General features: G+C 40.7%; 1 protein-coding gene across 13 annotated transcripts in view; it reads right to left on the minus strand.

Annotated features, from left to right (window-relative positions):
• DNAJC5 (DnaJ heat shock protein family (Hsp40) member C5) overlaps window positions 1-19786 on the minus strand; it is a 40755-nt gene that overhangs the window by 20487 nt on the left and 482 nt on the right. For 7 of the 13 annotated variants that reach the window (XM_025201694.1, XM_025201685.1, XM_014519022.2 and 4 more), the window contains exon 2: window positions 3472-3542. The gene's annotated coding sequence lies outside the window, so the exon portion shown is untranslated. Of the gene's footprint in view, window positions 1-2347; window positions 2476-3471; window positions 3543-17300; window positions 17357-19786 lie in introns of those variants that run through there. The other 6 variants (XM_025201688.1, XM_025201687.1, XM_014519023.2 and 3 more) reach the window with 3 other exon arrangements.

Consider the following 19786-nt stretch of genomic DNA (forward strand, 5'->3'; position numbering starts at 1 on the left):
AAGTGAGTCAGACAGGCCAAACAAGGGTGCATCTCTGTTTGTCAAAACCAAGTACTGCGAGTCTGCTGGAAGGGACCTATTCTCCAAACAAGACTGTTCTGCTTTAGCAACCTGCCTCATTATTAACACCCATATCCCTTTCCACTTGCCTAGTTCAGTTCCTTCCAAGTTCAACAGAACCCAACAGTAGAAACCTGAAAGGGTCTTCAGGGCTGGATTAACACATAGGCAAACTAGGGCCCTAAGTGAAGAAGGGCCCAGTTGTGGTTATTTTACACATTATAACTACTGAGTGAAAAAAGTAATATAAAGAAATATTAAGTAGATATAAATATTAAATAAAAAGAAATATTAAGTAGGGGCCCACGAGCTTGTTTGCCTGGAGCCCACTAAAGGGTTAATCCAGCCCTAAGGGTCTTTGAGAAAAGAAAACCTCCTGGAAGTAAATATATTATTGGTGAGAGTGGATAAATAGCCATCCAATATATGAGCTCAGAATCCACATCTGAGAAATCTTGCCATAGAACACACTGTTTGCACTCTGAGCCGTAGGAAGGATAAACCTCAGTATGATGCAAAAACTGTTATCGATAATATCAATGATTTATTCTTATGATGTTGAGCTATGATGAATTTGCTTTGCTTTCACTGCATTTTAAAGGAATAACAAGAAATTCTACTGTCTGTCTACACCAGCTATTCTGAAAGACCGTAGCCTTTGGCTGTTGATAGAGGAGAGTGCAAGCACCATGCTTTCTAGGAATGCTAAGATTATACACACACACATAACATATAATACAATACATACATACACACACACACCCCCGTGTTGTCAAGAGCCATTAACTACACAGCAAAAAGTAGGCCATTCCCATGGCCATACCCTGCCACACACACACACACACACACTTTCATTTTAAACCCTCCCAAAAAGAATTCTAAACAAAGAAAATGATTCTTTGCAGAGACACAAACCTTCACCAGTAAAACTTTAAGAAAAACTGGGACAGTTGAGAAAAGTTTTGTAGATGTCCTTTTACTTCCAAATCCTATGTCCTCTTGATGAAAAAACTGAATCTATAAAGCTTCGGGCATATGTACTTTCTTTGAGATGTATATTTGTATCTAAATAAAATACTTGTACAACAATCCTAATGCCTTTGTTATGTAAACAGGAGATGTTTCAACACAGCAAGGTCATTTGAGGCCAACTGACTATTAATGTAAGAAGCCATCTGAGTACGAAATACTAACTGAAGAATAACGATGTGCCAGTGCTTAAGCAACTTCCTTCCCAAACTCAACGACAAGACTGACAATGTCAAAAACTAAATGACAATGCCTAGAATTATTTCAATGAATGCACTACATTCAAAAGTTTTCAAACGCAGTGCATTCAGCAACCTGATGAAAAATGCACTGCATTCAAAAGTTTGTCTAAATCTAATCTCAATCATGCAGTTGGTCCAATGAAAGGTATCACCCACAAAAATCCTTTCCCCTCATAAATTTCATCTGGCTTTTTCACACTATTTAAGTGAAGAGGAATGGTGTTTTAAAATCCTGTGCAAACTCTGTGTCTGTTTGCTTTAATTACTGCATCCCCTGAAAAGTTCAACGGAAGACCCAGAGCATCCACATGGCTGCGATTCTGTTCTAGAAGGTGTTTAAACATGAGGAAATGTGGATGATCTGGCTTTGTTTGCAGGGGCCAGATACTTGTTTTGCAGGTCCCAAGTCACCAGCCAGGGTTCAAACAGAGGATCTGCACTATGCAGAAACCAGGCTAGGGACAGCATCCACAATATAAAGCTCCAGAGATCCACAGAGGCAAATCTCTGACAGATCAGAGGGAAAGCTTTATCAAGATTGTGCGGGTTTCTTCCAGTGTAATTTTAAGATTAAATTATAAAGCCACTCTGAACTGAGCAAACGCTGCTCACATCTCTCAACTTTTACAGGTCAGACTCATAACCGCGATCGTTAAGCAGCACTCAGGTCTCAGCTCAGCCCATTTTTAACACTTCTCCAAGCAAGCAACTGGCTAAGAAAAGGAAACTGCCAGTTCAGCTGTTTCTCCAGCACTATGGAGAAGATGATGTTTTACAAGTATTGAAAAGGAACTGGTTTAAATTTATCCTGTAATGATTACGCTACAGTATTAAAATGCTATAAAAAAGTATTAGCAGCTTTCTAATTGTTTACAAAATTGCTGAAACTAAACAGAAAGAGAAATACAAATTAAACCCCACTTTTTAAATGCTTAATATTCATTAATTTGCCTGTCTAAAATGGCTTCTTTTAAATACCTTAAATACTTGGTTTCATAGGAATTAAAGTCACTCACCTACGTCCTGTTCATCAACTCTTGTACTCTATCTTAGCTTTCTCATCTTCAGAGAAGTCAATACAACTAAAAGATATTTTTTAATGACTCTCACTCTAGTTCTTCAGAGCTTGTGTCTCTTGCAGCTGCTGTAGTAGAAGAGGAGGAGGAGAAAGGAATTGGGAAGGGCTACTTCTGAGTCAGCCTGCACGTCTTCCTCTGGTACCAAGGCAAGAGGAAGGAAGGAACCCTCTCAGCCTAAGCATGGCTTTCCCTTCTCAAAGAAAAGAACAGCTCCTTGGCACAGAGGATATGGCTACCAAACCAACACCAAGGAAGAGGAAGAGAAAAGGAGTCATTTACTGGGGCTAAGGTATTCAAACCGCTAAAGCATCAAGGTTCAACCACAGCTGCTTCAAGAAGCTTCTTATCATGAAGCCGCTGGTCAGATGGGAACATGGCTGGTGAAGTTACCATGCAATTGTACCAGCCCCCAAAATAAAACCTACTCGCCAATCCTCTACCAATGACCGGAGCTGAGGGTTTATCAGCTGTTACAAACCCAACCTCCACCAAATGCTTCTTACTACACACTTTGAGATGCATTAAGTTTTCAGGGGCTGGGGGGGAGGAGGGGCTGCTATTGCACAAATCAATCCTAGCAGCTGACTGTCTCTTTTCCTGTAAAAATGTGATGTGAATCATATACTAAAATAGTCCACTTTCCAAACCTCAAAATGAAAGCTCAAGCTCTCCAAGGCAGCAAATTGCCATAGTTGAAAGCATCAGTTTAAGACTAACTTTTTGTTTCAAGTAATATTTACTGCATAAAACTCTCAACCAGCAGACGTATTAGTAAATATTGATTGACGCCAAAAGCTTAATACCATAACCGGGCTCCACATCCAATCCATCTGTTTCGTGCTAAGTACAAGTAGTTCTCACAGTGTTTTTTTTCCCCTAGGTAACTAGAGGAAAAACCCACATGCAGTGATGATGAACTTCTTCAACTTTGGTTTCTCCTTCCACCCACATCAAGATGCTGGAAGCTTCTCTGCCCACCACGTTTGAACTTTGTTTCTTCAGCAGAATCTGTCAGTTAGAGATTTCTTCACTCTTAAAGAAGTCAAAAAGGTATCACTTACCTTAAATTAAACTAATGAGATTCCAGGTACGTCTAGTAACCGTTTCCACAGACACCTGAAACTGGAACCTCCTAAAGGACAAAATACAAAAATCAGGCACGAGTTAGCATGCTGTCCCAGCACAGCTCTGTTTCTCTCTGGTGTTGTTGCATAAGTATTTTTATTTTAACCATGTAAATAAAGACATGGAGGCAGGCAGCCATTTCAACAGATAAGTATGTACAAGGCTACGCACTTACTAGACATACGACCGCCTACAGGCCACAGCAGGCAAGCACTCAAACATGTTTTCTCTTGGATTTAAACATTCCCAAAATGCTTCCATCCAAACATTGCCGCATTGGGGTAGTTCATAACAAGAGGAATGTGAACAGATCAGCTTCATTTCACTGTCTTCATTCATTGTGTTAACCTTTATGGAACTGAACTTGAAGTCCAATCAATTTTTAGAAAGCGAATTAGAAGTAATTTCCTGTACTTGTGCCGAGTCCGCTGCTTATACACATAGCTTTAAAGGTTCAATTTCCTTAAAAACAGGCAAGCAATGCTTTGTGAAAGGGCACACATACAAATACGTGCATAGGAAGCAAAACTGACTGAGCACAGAATTGTGTGAGCAATACTTTACTAACAATGTTAGGAACTGGGATGTATGAAAACTAAACCAGCACCTTTGGCATGATTTGAATATTTGTATTTCAAATCTTAAAGAAAGTAGAGTCTGCAAGTTGATTTTTTTAAATGAACTAAAGCGCTGTTAGAGAAAAGGATAAAGAAATATATTTTAAAATACAAGAAAAATTCATCTGAACTAGTAGACAGGCTGACGGTATAAAAGCAGTGTTTATGTGCACAGTGTCACACCTCCTTTCAAAGTTTCTGCACAACAGTATCCGACTACAATTACAGAGGCTCCTTCAAAGGCACAGTGGCTGAATGTCAAAGTGTCACTTAAATTCCATCTTTACTAGACATTACTAGCAAATGGTAAAGCAGTGTGTGGCTTCCAGCTGAGAGGCCCATGCTGGCTGTACAATGATTTAATTATGCCAGTATAAGTTTCCTGCATTCATAGAAGGATTTCTATTCAGATCATGTTTGGAGCAGATTAGAAGTCAAGAGGGTGTAAAGGGAACCAGCCTCAGTCACTCCCACTTCCAGATACTGTACAAGGGGTGGGGGAGCAAGAGAGTGATTCGGCAACACCAACTGCTTCTTGTTCAACACAAAAAGTGCAAAGATTGCTGCTGTTCATTGGTCACATGCAAATCAGAAGGAAATGAAAGTTCAATCAGAAACTGCAGGGAACAGATAGCAGTTACAAAATACTAGATAATGTGACCATGCAATTCAGGGGGAAGAGCAATAATGGGTAGAAAGCCCTTGTGAATCAGCAGACTAGAGGCAGATCTAAATAACATCAACAGAGATTTAAAGATGTTGATATCCAATAACTGTTCGATAGTCTTTACTAAATGTGGGGGCTCTGGACTCCTTTATGATGGGCAAAAACATGCCTCTCAATAATCATCCAAAACAGATACCTTGCTGACAGTCTCCAAGAAACCAAAGATAGAACGGGCTGAAAGAAATAACTATCTACTGACCACAGAGGTGATGCCTCCACATCACCTTGGAGATTACTAGCCTGGGAGCAGAGGAAAGATCGCATTGCATCTATTCCATGGTATAACAGAGGACAATTTTTTTTTTAGGGATGTCACCTCTTCAAAAGCACTAAAAAGACTTAATAAGGAACTGATGCCAAATAAGTCCAATAACATACCCATACCGAGAAAGAAGGAAGAATCGCAGGCAACAAGACAGCACCCATCCTGGGCTTGATTAATCCACTTGCAAACTTGAGAGGTGTGGGCAGGGAACTTTCTGGGAAATAAGGAGGCGGAGGTAGTTGATAATGATACAGGACAGGTAGTTGATAAATATCCTCATTTTTAAAATAAGTTTCTAAGCCTTTGATGCAACCTTTGAAATGCAAACTGCCGGCTGTATTAGTGCTTTTGTTCAGTTTCCCCAAGCACAGGCAGAATCAGGAAGAGAAGTTTTGCAGGAGCCATTTAGCAATCTGTAAAGAGTACTCAAAGTGACAGGCAACCTTATAAATTCAGATTTTGGTAAAGCTTCCCAGAACATTTGGAAACTGGGACAGACTTCTCGCAAGGTAATGACCTTGGTGACCTCAAATTTTCACTTCAGTCTTGAGCTAGTAGGTATATTATGAGGTTTCCCATGCCTTCCTACGTAGGCAAAAGCAAATCTATATTTTGCCTAGTAACTGTCTCACGCCATAATTTGAATTTGGGAAATTTTAGTTAGATGGCAAACCAACCAAACTGCAATACAGATTACTATGCCTGTATCTTCACTGCTGGAAATATAGCAAGATGTCAAGCTAGGAGAGTCCAACTGAACTCCATGGGATCTGTTTGCTCTTGGTTGTCTTTGACAAAAGTTTCACCACAAAAGAGACTCCTGCTGCCAAACGGAGCGCGTGCAGCATCTGATTGCAAAGACAGGGAGAAAATTATCCAGTAATGAAAATACAAGATACCAGCCCAGACCTATCTACATCCTGGCACAAGGAGTTATCTTCTGAAACCAAACTAATCAAAGAAACGACCTGGGAAAGAAACAAAGCCCATACACAAAAGTGATAAAAGGTTAGATTTTCTTTCGTTTGTAATATAAGTGGGGAGCTTGAGCATCAATTCCATTAACTACCCCAACATAAAAATACTTGGCAACTGAAAGCAATTTGCAGATGGAAACCTCTCGTTGAACCCAAAATAATATCTTCCAAACAAAAGCAATTCTTATCAAATACAGATTTATGAAAAATCCCCTGCCCTGGCTATTCCTTACAGATGCCCCTTTAGCAAAAATGCTTAAAGTGAGAATGTAGATACCAGCCACTGTTCACCCGAGGGACCTTTTGTACTACAGATTTCTAGCCGTTGCAAATGGCAACTTTAATTTAGTGACTCAGGAATGTTTGCATCCACGTGTCCAAACTCCTTTATTCTGCAAGCCAAATCCACTGACCCACAGCCCTACCTAAGTCCTGCTCTGTAATTATTTGTAACTGCCTTCCATCATTATGATATTGTGTTCAGAATAACAACAAATGGGCGTGAAAGAAGAGAAGAAAGCACAAAAGACATGGAAAATGTCTTAGGTTAAGGATGTTGCAAGGTTGTCTGCCCCATTTCCAAACACAAAAGAAGAAAAGGCAGAGGCAGTAAAACCTGTTTTATGAGGCACACAATGTAAGAACAGGTAAAAGAGTCAAAAGTAAAGAATTCAAGGATTAAAGAGAGATACAAGAGAGTGGTAACAGCAAGCAAGACAACAGGATAGCAAACCAAAACTCAACATATTAACATCAGCATAAGAAGCTTTGACCAGAGGCCACGTCAACTACTCCTGGGAAAGTTCCCTGTTCTGCCGGCTGTTTGTAGCCTCCCTTCCACCAAATTCTGGTTTGCTATGATGGCCCTGTATCTTTGCATCTACATGCATTATCCCATATTTTAAAAGGTTAACGTTTCCTGTAATTGCTGTGTTTTGGATTTTAGTGCAAATGTCCTTTATCTCTACAAGGAAACCACATAATAACCTTTTTCCTGTTACTCTTGACAGGATCCTAATTCTCTAGGAACTATTCCTTCTCCCTTGTAATAAAAAGTAGCCTCATATCTGACATCTGTCTATAGCATACATAGGAACAGGTATTTTTTTCTACCAGTCTTTCCTGTCAGTAAGATACTGCTGTCATCTAGGCCCGCAGACAATCTCCCATTGTATTCGTGTATCTTTAAAGTACCCTACCTCCAAGATGGGATAAATCAGCACAGAAAGATCAGGGGCAGTTCACACGTATTTAAAGGATCAATACAAGCAAGGCAGAAAGCGTTTTTAAGCAGATAATGCAACAATTGACAAGGCTGGAATATTCCTCACCCCAATTCCCTGAATTTGTGGGGGGGATTTTACACAGTACTGCACCAATTATAAACCCCTACCAGCAAGCATGACATGCTTGGCAAGCCTTCAATTGGACAAATCTATTAGCTAGATATTATTATGAAGAAAGATCTCCATGTGCTGAAACCTTGATGAGGAAATTTTGGCTAGTGCAATATAAAAGGATCAATGTTACCAGAAGTACATAGTACAAAGCCTGCAGAGAAAAAAATTGCTAAAAGCCAACAAGTGTGCTCAGAGGGGTTTTATTATTTCTTAAAATACTCTCAAAACAGACTGATCTCTCTGCCTCAAAATAGTAACTGCAATTACTTTGCTAATAGAGTGAAAAGTTGGCTTACTCCACAATAGCTTCTAAGAACAGCACTTTTGTATGCTCTCCTGAAATGCTCCGTAAAAATTCCTATAATTTCTAAATCATCATGCAAAGCTTTTTGACAAAGTCCTAGTGTTCAGCTTGATGTCCTATTGGAACTTTGTCAATGACGACCTCTCCGCCCCTGCAAGAGGATGACTTCTATTAAGTTTTTGCAACCCTAATTACTAGAACCCACAGGAACAGAGAGGAAAGACCTTACATTTTACACACATGCACAAACCAACTTACAAACACTACTACATATACGCACAAGTTCCCCTCTTTAGCCGGTCTCAGAGCCATGCCAGTATCACAAAGTATTGTGCTTCAAGCCATGAGCTGACCAACCTTTTAAGCTGCTATCTAAACTGAAGTCTTCGTTTTAAAAATGAATGCAGTTTCATTTTAGGTGACAGGAAGCAAAAGACAAATGCTTATGGCTTGAGCCAGGCAGTGTTGTAGCTTTGCTTCAACTTGTTTTACCCTTCAGATCACCTTCCACAACAGACCTAGTGTTCCATCACAAACTTAAAACAAAGTTTTCAAATGTGTTCAATTCTGTGAAAAAATTAAGAGTCACCACAGACTTGTTTTTACCTGAAACAGAACCAAGGTCTCCAGCAGCAAAAGGCTAACACGGCAAGCCTGACAACTTCACAGAAACAGTCAAAAGCAAATGCAATTTCCCTAACATGTGTTTTCCATAAAAGATAAATTAGGTTGTAGATAACACTGCTTCTTTCCTGAACTTAAGTTTAAAGTGATTATAGAGCCTTTATTAGGCAATACAACAGGGATTATGGTGAAACTTGTTACAACCTTAACTGCCATACTGCAAACATTGCCTCTCTAATCAATTTAACAGATTAAAATTTAGCCATTTAAACCAGATTGATCAACTTGCTATAATGACTTGTGACCCTGTATACTACACGAGAGTGAGTTTCAAATCCACAAAAGGCTTTCAGATCAGGAGGAAAGAAATAACTAAAGTGTAGGTTCAGCTCCTTCTCATGTGCCATTCTCTCTCAGGTCTACACAAAAACCTTAGGTTAAGCTTGTATTCATGGTTTGAAATCTAATTTCTCCTATTTTAGCCTGCAGTGAAATAAAAATAATACTTATATTACATTTATTTCCATGGCAATACACTGACATCACAAGTTAGATCGTGCTGCAAAGTCATAATTAAGTTGGAGAAGAAACTTCTTATTTTAAAAAATGAACAGCCGCCAAGGGTACATAGAAAAACTGCTTTTGTTTTTAATAAAGTTTTTGGTTTGCTTAACAGACTCCTTAGGCTCTTCCTGTGCTGGTGTACACAGTTTTTTGTACCATTTTAACTATTTTGGTTCAGAATGTAATTTTTTTTTAAAGCAAAGCAATTAACCCAATACAATACCCCATAGTATGACCGAAGTGCCTCTATAAATGACCACTGCAGGTAACTATGAAGTCAATGAGAAATCAGCAAACCCAACTTTGCCTGGCCTTACTCAGGACTGTCAGGCAAAAAACTGTTCGTGAGACTTCTTAATTAATGAGGAGCTTTCTATTGTTGTCATAACTACAATTCCATTACATAACTGTATTTACTGGTACAGGAGGTTTTGCTTACTATGCCAAACGCAAGACACAGCTTTGCTTGTATTAGGGAGTCAATATTGGGAGCTTGCTGCCAATGCAAAAGCTGTTGCTATACCGAACCAGCAGAACTGTGCTTTGTACCAGAATATTCAAACTTCTCCCCAAGAGATACAAGCTGTGCCAGTAAGTATATCCTGCAGCTGCACCTATCCTAGAGACACTACCAAAAAAGCTGCAACATCTAGCTTCACACCTTTTAACACCCTTAAACCAACAGTCAGACTGGCCAAGGCAGGCCCAGGCACAGACCTGGTTTCTGAATGCTTTGCTGGCAGAGTATCCTAGTAAGGCACTCCTAGACACTTGGAGTGCATCAATCCTGCATCAGCAAAGTTTAAACAAGTCCAGATCACAGGTCCCTGGAGCAGAAGTGCCAAGTATTGCCATTCCCTGCTAGTCGAGCATCAAGCCATCAATATTGCAGAAGAGATTCTAAAATTTGAAAATACTTCCACTGACTTGCAAAAATAACTGCTTTCAAGGAACCATTGATTAAACAAGTGTCATTTTTTGGAAATTTTTTTTAGGTTTGTCTTTCAAATTTAACCAAACCGATAAAAGAGACAGTATTCAACAATAGCTTAGATCTCATCACATCAAGATATAGACAGAACAAACGTTAAATTTAACATTTAAAAGCACAAGGATGCCTGACACTGTCAGCATCTGCTGAATGGCATGATCAAGTACATAATTTACGCCTGGCTGCTCACACAAAAAGCCTAATGCTCTTTTCTGCCTTGGGATCACCAGATTACGAGCAGGAAAACTAGAGCACTGTGAGCAGAGCTCAGATACTAGTGAATCACTAGCCACTCAAGAGGCAGCTTCTCACTAGGAGATCAATTCAGAACAGGCACCAGGAACAAATGACCCCACCGATTATATGCTGTGCACAACATACCCGATGAGAGGGAACTCTGGTTGCACAACACTGGCTATCCATAAGGTAATTCGATGTACCTGCCAAGGCATCCAAGCAGCTGGGGGAATCTAGCACACTCAACTTCCTAATTCAAGTGAGAAAGTACAGCCCACCTTCTCTTCACAGGGAGCATCACCTTGATGGAGAAAAAGGTGTACCCCACTCTCGTTAAGATAAGGTACTATCCCATCATGCAAAACAAGAGTCAGATTTTAAGAAGCAATGGTACTCCACACACAACCTGCCAACAACCCCAGAGTAGCAAGACATTTCTGCTAAAACCAGGAATGGACTGAAACCTTAATGTTAGGAAGACAGGACTGGAACAGACCTCTCCAGTCCCCTGAATGCACAAGTAATCATTTATGTAAAGAGAGTTACATATAACTCCCTTCTCACAATACAGCCACACAGCACCCGAGAAAAACAAAACCGAACACCCTGTCATGTGCCACAGGTAAAAAGCAGGGGGAGATGAGGACACTGCTGTTGCAATGACGAGAGAAATATTTTGGTTAATATAGTGCAGGGATGCCTCTTGCTACAGAGGAAGGCAATAAACTCCCACAGGCCTTGCCAATCTTCAGTTCCTAGATTTCATAGACATTTGGGCTGGAAGGAGCCTCGCAAGATCATCGGGTCCAGCCCCCTGCCCAAGGGGCAGGAAGATCACCCCAGCAAGATAAGCATCCAAGCGTTTCTTAAAAGGTAGAAGAGCAGAGGAGCATTTTCAAAGACACAAAAGATGGGTCGACATCTAAGTCGCACTGAAAAGGTCTCATTATACTCTCAATTCCTGCAAAGTTGAAGAGGGCACCCGCACCGCTCAGAGCTATCACCTGCCAACACGGCGAGACAGCACAGCACTGATCACATCCCAAGGGCACAGCTAGGCTCGGGGCTCGTCTCCACTGCTAGAACTGCTCTTTTTACTTTGGGGTAACTAATAGACCACTGTCCTCAGGTAAAACACCCAGTGAAAACAAAACACAACATACCTCAGGATAGCTGACACACACCAGCTCCCCTGAGATTTAAAAACCGGCTTTTTAGCAATGGTAACAAGTCCTAGGAGCACTCTGTTAATGCGGCCATACTGACAGGCTGTCCTGGCAAAGTCTTCTCAGTGTGGATACAGCTTATAGGGGCAAAAATGCACTTTTGCCAGCACAGCAAATTGCAGTGTCATCCTTCCCCTCCCCACAACTAAATAACCTAATGTCAAGGCTGCTTTTGTAGGCCTGGAGTTACATCTACACCAGGCATCAAATAGGGATCATATCTTTTTTACCCCCTTGACATGCCAGAAGAGGTTTGTCATGCTAGATTTTTCTAGCATAAAAACCAGAAACATGCTCTCCAAATGAATGCTTGCAGCCTGCAGAAACTAACATGACTTGCAGAGTAGCAGCTGATACAGATTCAAGCCAACATCTGGCAAGTAAGAACAACCAGGCAAGTGGCAGACACTAATTCATGCCAACGGGAATAGCAGGTAAGAAGGGAAGTTTCATAATATCCATCTGACATCCAGAGTAAACTGCAAGATCCAAATTTAGCAATTCTGCGGAAAACAGTAATAATGTTTGCCCTAAGATTTTTAGTATCATGCAGCAAGATAACAGCAATACTACAGCCGAGAGACTGAGTGCATGTGATAAGCAGGCCTTCTGCATGAGTAAACGGCAGCAAATCAGACTTAGATCAAGTCTCAGTGAAAACAAAATCCTTAAAGTGTCAAAAGAGCAGGACAGTGGAACAAGCTGCCTAGTGAAGTTGTGGCATCTCCCTCACTGAGGTTTTTAAGAGGAGGCTGGAGAAGTATTTGTCTGGGATAATATCGGAATAGAACATGCTGCATCAGTGCAAAAGGATGGGTTCCTCAAGGTCCCCCTCTATCCTACGATTGTCTCTCTGAATTACGGATCAGAAAAATGGTCTAACATTAAATATAATAGCTAAATCCTATTCTTTTCAGTATGTGTTATTATTGAAACAAAATGACAATCAAGGGAAGATTTCCTACATCAAATTACCACCAGCTTTCTATAGGAATTAGACGCCTAACTGCACTTTGTACCTTTGGGGAAAAAAATCAAGGATAAGGAAATCCGACTGGAACCTCCTTCACTTCAGTCAGTAATCCAGAGACCCTTGTCGCTTCAGAGAAGCTGCAGCAGTGCTGAACCAAACCGAGCTCAAGTCTCTGCTTAGGGACAGACCAGAGGGGTTTGTCAGTGCTCTGGAGGAAGTTAGCCGGAGGCTAAGGAAAGTCATGAGGCCCTGAAATGAGGGCAAAGTGAACAGGAGTGAGTCAGAGATCTGACTCACTTTATTTGGTTCAGACACCTCCTTGGGGGGAAAAAAAAAGGAGAAAGGGAGAGGAAAAAAAGGAGTGAAAGCAGAGGAAGTGAACACAGGTAATTTATAAGAAAAACAATTTTAAAAAGAACATAAAAATACATTAATGAAAAAAGATGGTATAAATGCCCGTGTACATTTCCTACACCAGAACCAGCCTAGCGGAGGTGAGCGAGTTTGCAGGCTTTATCACCATAACAATACAATCGCAAAGCAAGTAAAGATTCACCATGGATCTCAAGTGCTGCCCAAAGTATTGCTGGTCCCTTTTCCAGAAGGGAAGGTGAGGCTGTAAGGCCCAGGAAGGTGATCAGGGATGCCCAAGGTCACCTAGTAAGCCAACAACAAGGTTGACTCAAGTTGCAGTAGTGCTCTCCCTACTAGATCACACCGCTTCTTCAGCCACGAAAAAGAGGCTTCCAAAGAATCAGGTTTGGGCTGAGTGAGCATCTGCTTTAGTTTACAGTGATGCCTTGTTCAGCAGATTTTTACATGTACTTAAAGTCACATGTGCTGTTAATTGACAAAACAAGTTTTTACTGCTTTCAGTCCTGCAGGACCATCATTCTAAGACGCAACTCAATTATCCTCCAGTTCCAGAGCCCTGCTTACTTATTCTACCCCACTGTCTTCAAAGTGTGCAAAAGAAGGCAACTGTGTTCCACGGGTGCCAGAAAGGACACGGTTCGAGGACAGCAGCACAGCTGAAGACAGCATCTGACCTAAGGAAACTATTACTGATAATGTCCAGCTTGAATTTCAGCTCCTAAATCCAGTTTGCAAACCTGGCAGTGCAAAAAATATCTTCTATATCTGAACAGCAGTTTTGCCATGAAAAGTCAGTGGGGTGACAGGATGTAGAGATGCAAATTTTATCTTTCTAGCCTCAGCTTTCAGACAAGACTCATGCTTAAAAGTTTTAGAGGATAATAATGAAAGTGCCAATATTATGTTCCTGCGTTATTACGAGACACTGCCATTCTCAATGCGAATTGGTCTTAGTTTCTATATTGTAAGGTGTCGAGTTCGCAAACTTAAACTCTCCTTCTCGTAAAGGAGGGCTGTCCAACTTCTGGCACAGCAAAAAGTGAAATCTGAGGACAGTTTTTTAGTGTGGTTAAATCTAGTTTATTAGTCATGCGGGCAGGGAGATTTTCTTGAAGTTTACAAAGTCAGGCTATTGGAAGGAGACATGGAAGGCGAATCTAACACTGACTGCAAGAGTTGCTTATAGGCTTTCATGGAAAAGGACATTTAGTTGTTTGTTGCCCTCAAACCCTCAGACAGGAAGTCAATAACCATTCCCTAATTCACTATCGGAGCAAGATCTCCTGTGTTCTGTTTGCTTGCTGGCAATTTTGCTCACGTGTTATATCAAAAACGAGAACAAAGAGTGTTTATATGATTACTCCAAGACTATGGAGAACTAAAAAAGGACTAAACATATCTTGAAATCTCTTGACATGCTTCTTTTCTAGTTCTGCAAAATCTGCTTTAACTCTGCACATCATTTTAAGTGGCACTAGTTGTGATTTTTAAATTATAAGCATCTCTTTTAGTTCTGTTAAATCCTAGGAGCATGAATTTCCTGTACCTAGCATATTCCTAGATATACATTCTTCTTCTGACCACCCTTGGCAATTTTTGCATGTACACATTTTTCCCTGCAAACAGCTGATTCCATGTAAAAAACAAAAATACAAGCCAATATACACATATACATATCTATATCTCTAGATCTAGATATTAGACAGCAGTTAATCCCTAATTCTTTATTCCATTAACAACAGATTGGGAAGAAAAATTCTCTTGATGACTGCCCATCTAGGAAAAAACACAGACATGTTACACATTATATACTAAACCAGTAGCTTAGAAATTATAAAATATTTCAGAGCCAGACGAAAAACTGTTACAAGACATCACTGGCACAGTAAAAAAATATGCGGTTAGGACAGAAAATAATGGCATTTTACTCCCTCTTTAAAAGAAAGATGCAGAGTCAAGGCAATGTTTTCTTGCAGATGTTTTTCATTTTTTCCTATACTTGCAACAACAAACAAAACTAAGACCACGCTCTCTTCCGGTGACAATACAAAGAAGCCGACAATATCCTCCTGATATAAATAAAATATATTTGTACCAACAAACTATAAACATCATAATGCTCCTGTTTTCTAGGTATTTTCCAAAAGAGATGTAACACACATTTTTGAATATCCACCGTTACTTGATATCAGAACCTTACTCAACTCCATCCATAAGCACTTAGTTTGTCGTGCCCGGTGGTAAGACAACATGAAAGCAAAGTAGGATAGTTTCACATTTCAAAAGCACTTGGAGGGAACATGGTTTTCTTTAATACATAGAAAAATGCTATGACCTGCTTACTTAGAACAAAAGGACAGGAACCAAACTATTTATGCAGCTCCATCATCCAGCAGAGCTGCGCCATAATGGACCAACATAGGGAGCTGCAGCTAGCTTTTCCACGTGACGCTTAAGCAACGGAAACACTCGACATGCAGAGGTCCAGACCAAAGCCCTTCTGTGGGGATTCTGTTTCTTTGCATGTTTGTTTTTCTACCAATTTCTCCCCATTCTGGGAAATTATAAGCTGCATGTTTTCAAAGCTAAAATCCACCTAATATCTGATAGTCAAACTTAAGATCTGACTGTTCACCCCAAGACTTCATCTGAAACACTGGTTCCACCCAGAAGTCGAGGCAAATAAGTGAGTCAAGCAATACTTACAGATGCCTATTCTTTTTGTGTTGCTATCTTGAGTAAACTGGCAACACAGTGCATCTCATCAGCGAGTAAGGAATTATTGATTTGATAAATGAGAACCCCTAGACTGAAGAATATTTAAATTTTCCTCTAGCAATGACTCAACATAAGATATAATTAGTGGGACACCAATGAACCTCTGAAGAAAGGTTACCCATTCTTCTTAAGAAATTACTTTCATTAAAAATGGAAGGAGGAAAACTTTTTCAATTTAAGATTTTTGCTTGATCACAACCTGTTTGTATTTCTATTTTCATCCAAAAGAAGAGAGAGAACACTTAGAATGCTAGGAAAGTCATTGGTAATCACAAAAAATAACAGGATGCAGATAAAATATCTGTAAATGGGCTAGTTTTGGAGTTGGCATTGACAGCTTCTTAAAAATCATAATCCTCAATACAGTATTCAAGCTGTTCTTCGGTATTACAAAATTACTAGTTACATAAACTAGAAAATACTTTTAGAATTTACAGAATTGCTAAAAAAAAACCATAACTGTAGTCAGGGGAAATTGAACTGAATGATCAGGAACTGAACTGCCACGTAGGACAGATTCCAACAAAGGACAGGACTAGTTTAACTGCACTGGCTACCAATTACCATGAATTTTCTTTAAGGAACTCACATGTTGAAAGTTGGAAGCGCCTGTTTTATCCAGGGTTGACATTAAAGTTCCCAGAACACATTTACCACCTATTCTGTATACCAAGTATTTAACTTACCAGAAAACTGATTTGTGATGGGACACTGGGATTTCTACCATGCTGGCATCACAGATGTTTCAGCATTACTGTAGAAGCCAGAAGAGTTCATAAAAGCTCATATTAAACTAGCATTTATTTTTGTTAAGTGCAATTAGCAGTAACTGAGAGGGAAACCCACCACCATAGGAACTCTGAACATTCATCATAACAGCCTTCTTCCCTGAAATGTAAGAGAGAATCTTATTCATTGATAGTGACATGAGAAAACAGAACATTTCTCTTAAAAAAAATCTAAGTTTTACATGTTCTGAACTCAGAAATTTTCTACATCTCACTAGACCACGGCTCTTAGTTTATTTAAGAGAATTTTGTTAGCTAATACAGGTGGCCAGACAAGCACAAAAGAACTACTTAGACAGGACAACCAAGAACTATGCCATACTAGTTCTCATGATTCCTGTTAATGGTTAAAGACATTGCCACTTTTGAGAGTAAGGAAAGCATTTTTCCACCAGAAAGGAAGGGAAGGAAAGACGCATGCTGACTTCCTCTTTAGTACTCAGCAAGTTCTTATTCCTTCACCAATGTTTTACTAATGTGACCAACCTGCTTACAGCACAGGTGAATGTAGACCTACTTTCTTTGCCTATAGGAGATGAGTAATTGGTGAATCATAGTCCTTCACATCTTCTGTTTACAAATTTGGGGTGAGAAAATAATACCCTGACAATGAGAATACCCAACACATTTTTTTAAGTCTCCAGTCCTCAGTCCAACCGAGATAAAGCATAAGGGTGAGAGAAGAGCAGTTGGTCCCTTTCCCTGCTACTGCTCACTCATCTGCCCAGCTAGCTGCAGAGGAGGCAAGAGGCCATGGAGAAAGGAGGCCATCAGTAGAGAGTCAAGAGAAGAAACCCAGGCCTCCTTTGATTATCCCATGCTGGACAGCTCCCAGAAGAGCACTGATGATTAGTACAGGAGGGAGCCCTAAGCTTCAGCACTGCCACAGGCAGAATCCTTTGGTCTTATCAGAATTTACCTGCAAGTTCATCTCAGAAATACAACAGTGGTGCAGATGTGCACAGGAAACATCATGCGTGGCCTAAAATTCAAAAAAAAAAAAAAAAAGCTGAATGGAAGCCTATTTATTAGCATTTTTTTTAAGTAATTCGAATCTCTGGATACTTAAACTGTCATTCTGAGGTTAGGTTACATGCACACAATTAACTGAACACCCTTATTAATACAGAGCCCAACCTAATACACATAAAACACGGCAGCATGCTTACTTCTACGCCACTTGGTAAGCCTTCTTCCTCCCCAAGTGCTCAAAATCAGACAAGATTTATAGTGTGCTCTGTGTATAGGCCTAAGTGAAAATGCATTTTCACTTAATTACTCAAAGAACCTAGTCTGCCTTATTCACTTAACACTAAAAACCAGTCCCAAGCTGTTATCTACTGCTTACAACCTAACAAACTCCTCTTATCTGCACATCAGTAAGTGCATAAACCACTTGCGATGCAAATCATCCTTCAAACCCACTGTCTACTGCCTAACCCAACTGCACTCAGTTTAATTGAGCAAATCTGTGAAACTGAATAGCAGCATCTGATTTCACGGCTTCTAAGTCAGCCCTGACATGACTTGGTCCAGTCCACTCAACTTCTAGCCCTCTGACAAAAGGCGAGGAGTCTTACCGAGGTGCAAAATCTTCATGTAGGCAGTCCCTACAGTAAATGTGCACTGTTTACACCAGAGTTTGGTCAAATTCATATTCTAGGCAGCTGGACAGCCTCTCTTTCAAGTCCCAAGTACCTTGTAGTTTTCTTACCCCTATAAAAATTAGGCTACTAATAATAGCCATCATCATCATCATCTTTCAGCAACATAAACCCTGACAGCTCTTAAAAGCTTGGCTATTTTGAACTTAAAGGAAGTTTTCTTCACCATTTCCATTCCTAAATTAGGCTCATTCTCCCAGGGAAGACTGCATGACATTTAAACTGATCAAAGCTAGAACCGTTCACAAATTTTGCTTTTAACCTAATATAACTTTAAAAAATAACCTGAGCCTCGCATATTAATACTGACTGCCAAACTACCCTAACATTCACAGAAAACGTTTATCTTAAAAAAAAAAAAATCAAGGCATTTTTGTCAACTACTTGAAGTTTACAAAAGAAAGGATGATCAATAAATCAAGCATCAATGATGACAAAGTTTTATCTGCCCAATAAATTATGACAATTGGACTCGGCCAAGATTTTCAAGACTGAGGACTTATCAGTTAGGGCCCAGAAGTCTATTTTGCCACCTGTCTGATCTCCCAAAGCATCGAGCACCCAGCACCAGCCATCTATGGATATACGGGTTCAAGAAAAAATAATATCTTGGACCATTTCTTTCCAGCTGTGATAATCATGAGTGACCTCATCACTGGTGTCGAAGCCCTAGCAGCTATTCTGGTATAACACACAGCGATCTCATTTACAGACTCAGTAAAAATAGCCAATTACTGCAATTAAGCTATGAAAATTAAGCCCAAAAGAAGTCCCTTGGTATTTTTCACTATGAGGGCTGCAAGACGCACAGCAATTACTCATACCATTTTTTGAAAGACTTTCAGACCTATCATGCATTACGACATAAGCCAGCAGCACGTCTCATCTACTCTTTCTCTCAGACGTCTCTCGATAAAGCATTTTCACCGCTACATCGCCGCCGGACGGGTCTCACCCGTACTTTTAAGACCGTAACTTATGATAATCAATACGAAGCAAAGAAGGGGAGTCAACAACGCGTCAATAGCCTTTCGCACGAGACGTGAACAGGGAAAGAAATCTATATGTTTAGCCACGCTCCCATAGATAAAATCGGCAGCAGCCCTCGCACAGGGGCAGGGTTTAGCATCCCCACCTCGCTCTTTAACAGACCTCGAAGGAAACTCGACAGCTTTTAATTGGGAGGGCTTCTCCCTCCCCGAGCGGAGCCAGCGCGTGGTGGCCCCCACGCAAGTTTGGCATCCGTCTCCTCGCCAGACCCGCGCGAATTACGACCGCGCCCCTCCTCATGAGGACCCGGGCAGCCTGCCCTTTCACCGGGGCTGCTCGTTGAAAGAGAAGCCGTTTGGAAACTGTAACGAACGCCGCGGATGCAGAACGGACAGCCTCTGACAGCCATCTGGTACTACGGGATGGATTTTTTTTTTTCTTTTTTTAAAAGGAAAAACCTCTTGGCTCTTTTTTTTTTTTTTTAATGTGTCATGTACCCGGGGAGCCGTCTCCAGTCTCGCCCCAGCCGAGCCACCCCCTCCCCCAGGCTGTGGCCTAGCGGCGCCTGCTTCCGCACCAGATGAGGCCGTGCAAATAAATAAATCAATCAACATACACACACACATACATAGGTACGTACGTGCGGGGGGGGGGTCGCCTCCAGAGAAGCCCCCGGCCCAAAACACAGCCCCCGCCGGGGAGACACAGACGCAGGCGACGTCAAGAGCCCACCCCCCCGTCCCCTCGCGAG

The sequence above is a fragment of the Alligator sinensis genome, unplaced genomic scaffold (genome assembly GCF_000455745.1).
Source record: "Alligator sinensis unplaced genomic scaffold, ASM45574v1 scaffold752_1, whole genome shotgun sequence".
In the NCBI taxonomy this organism is placed as follows: Eukaryota; Metazoa; Chordata; order Crocodylia; family Alligatoridae; genus Alligator; species Alligator sinensis.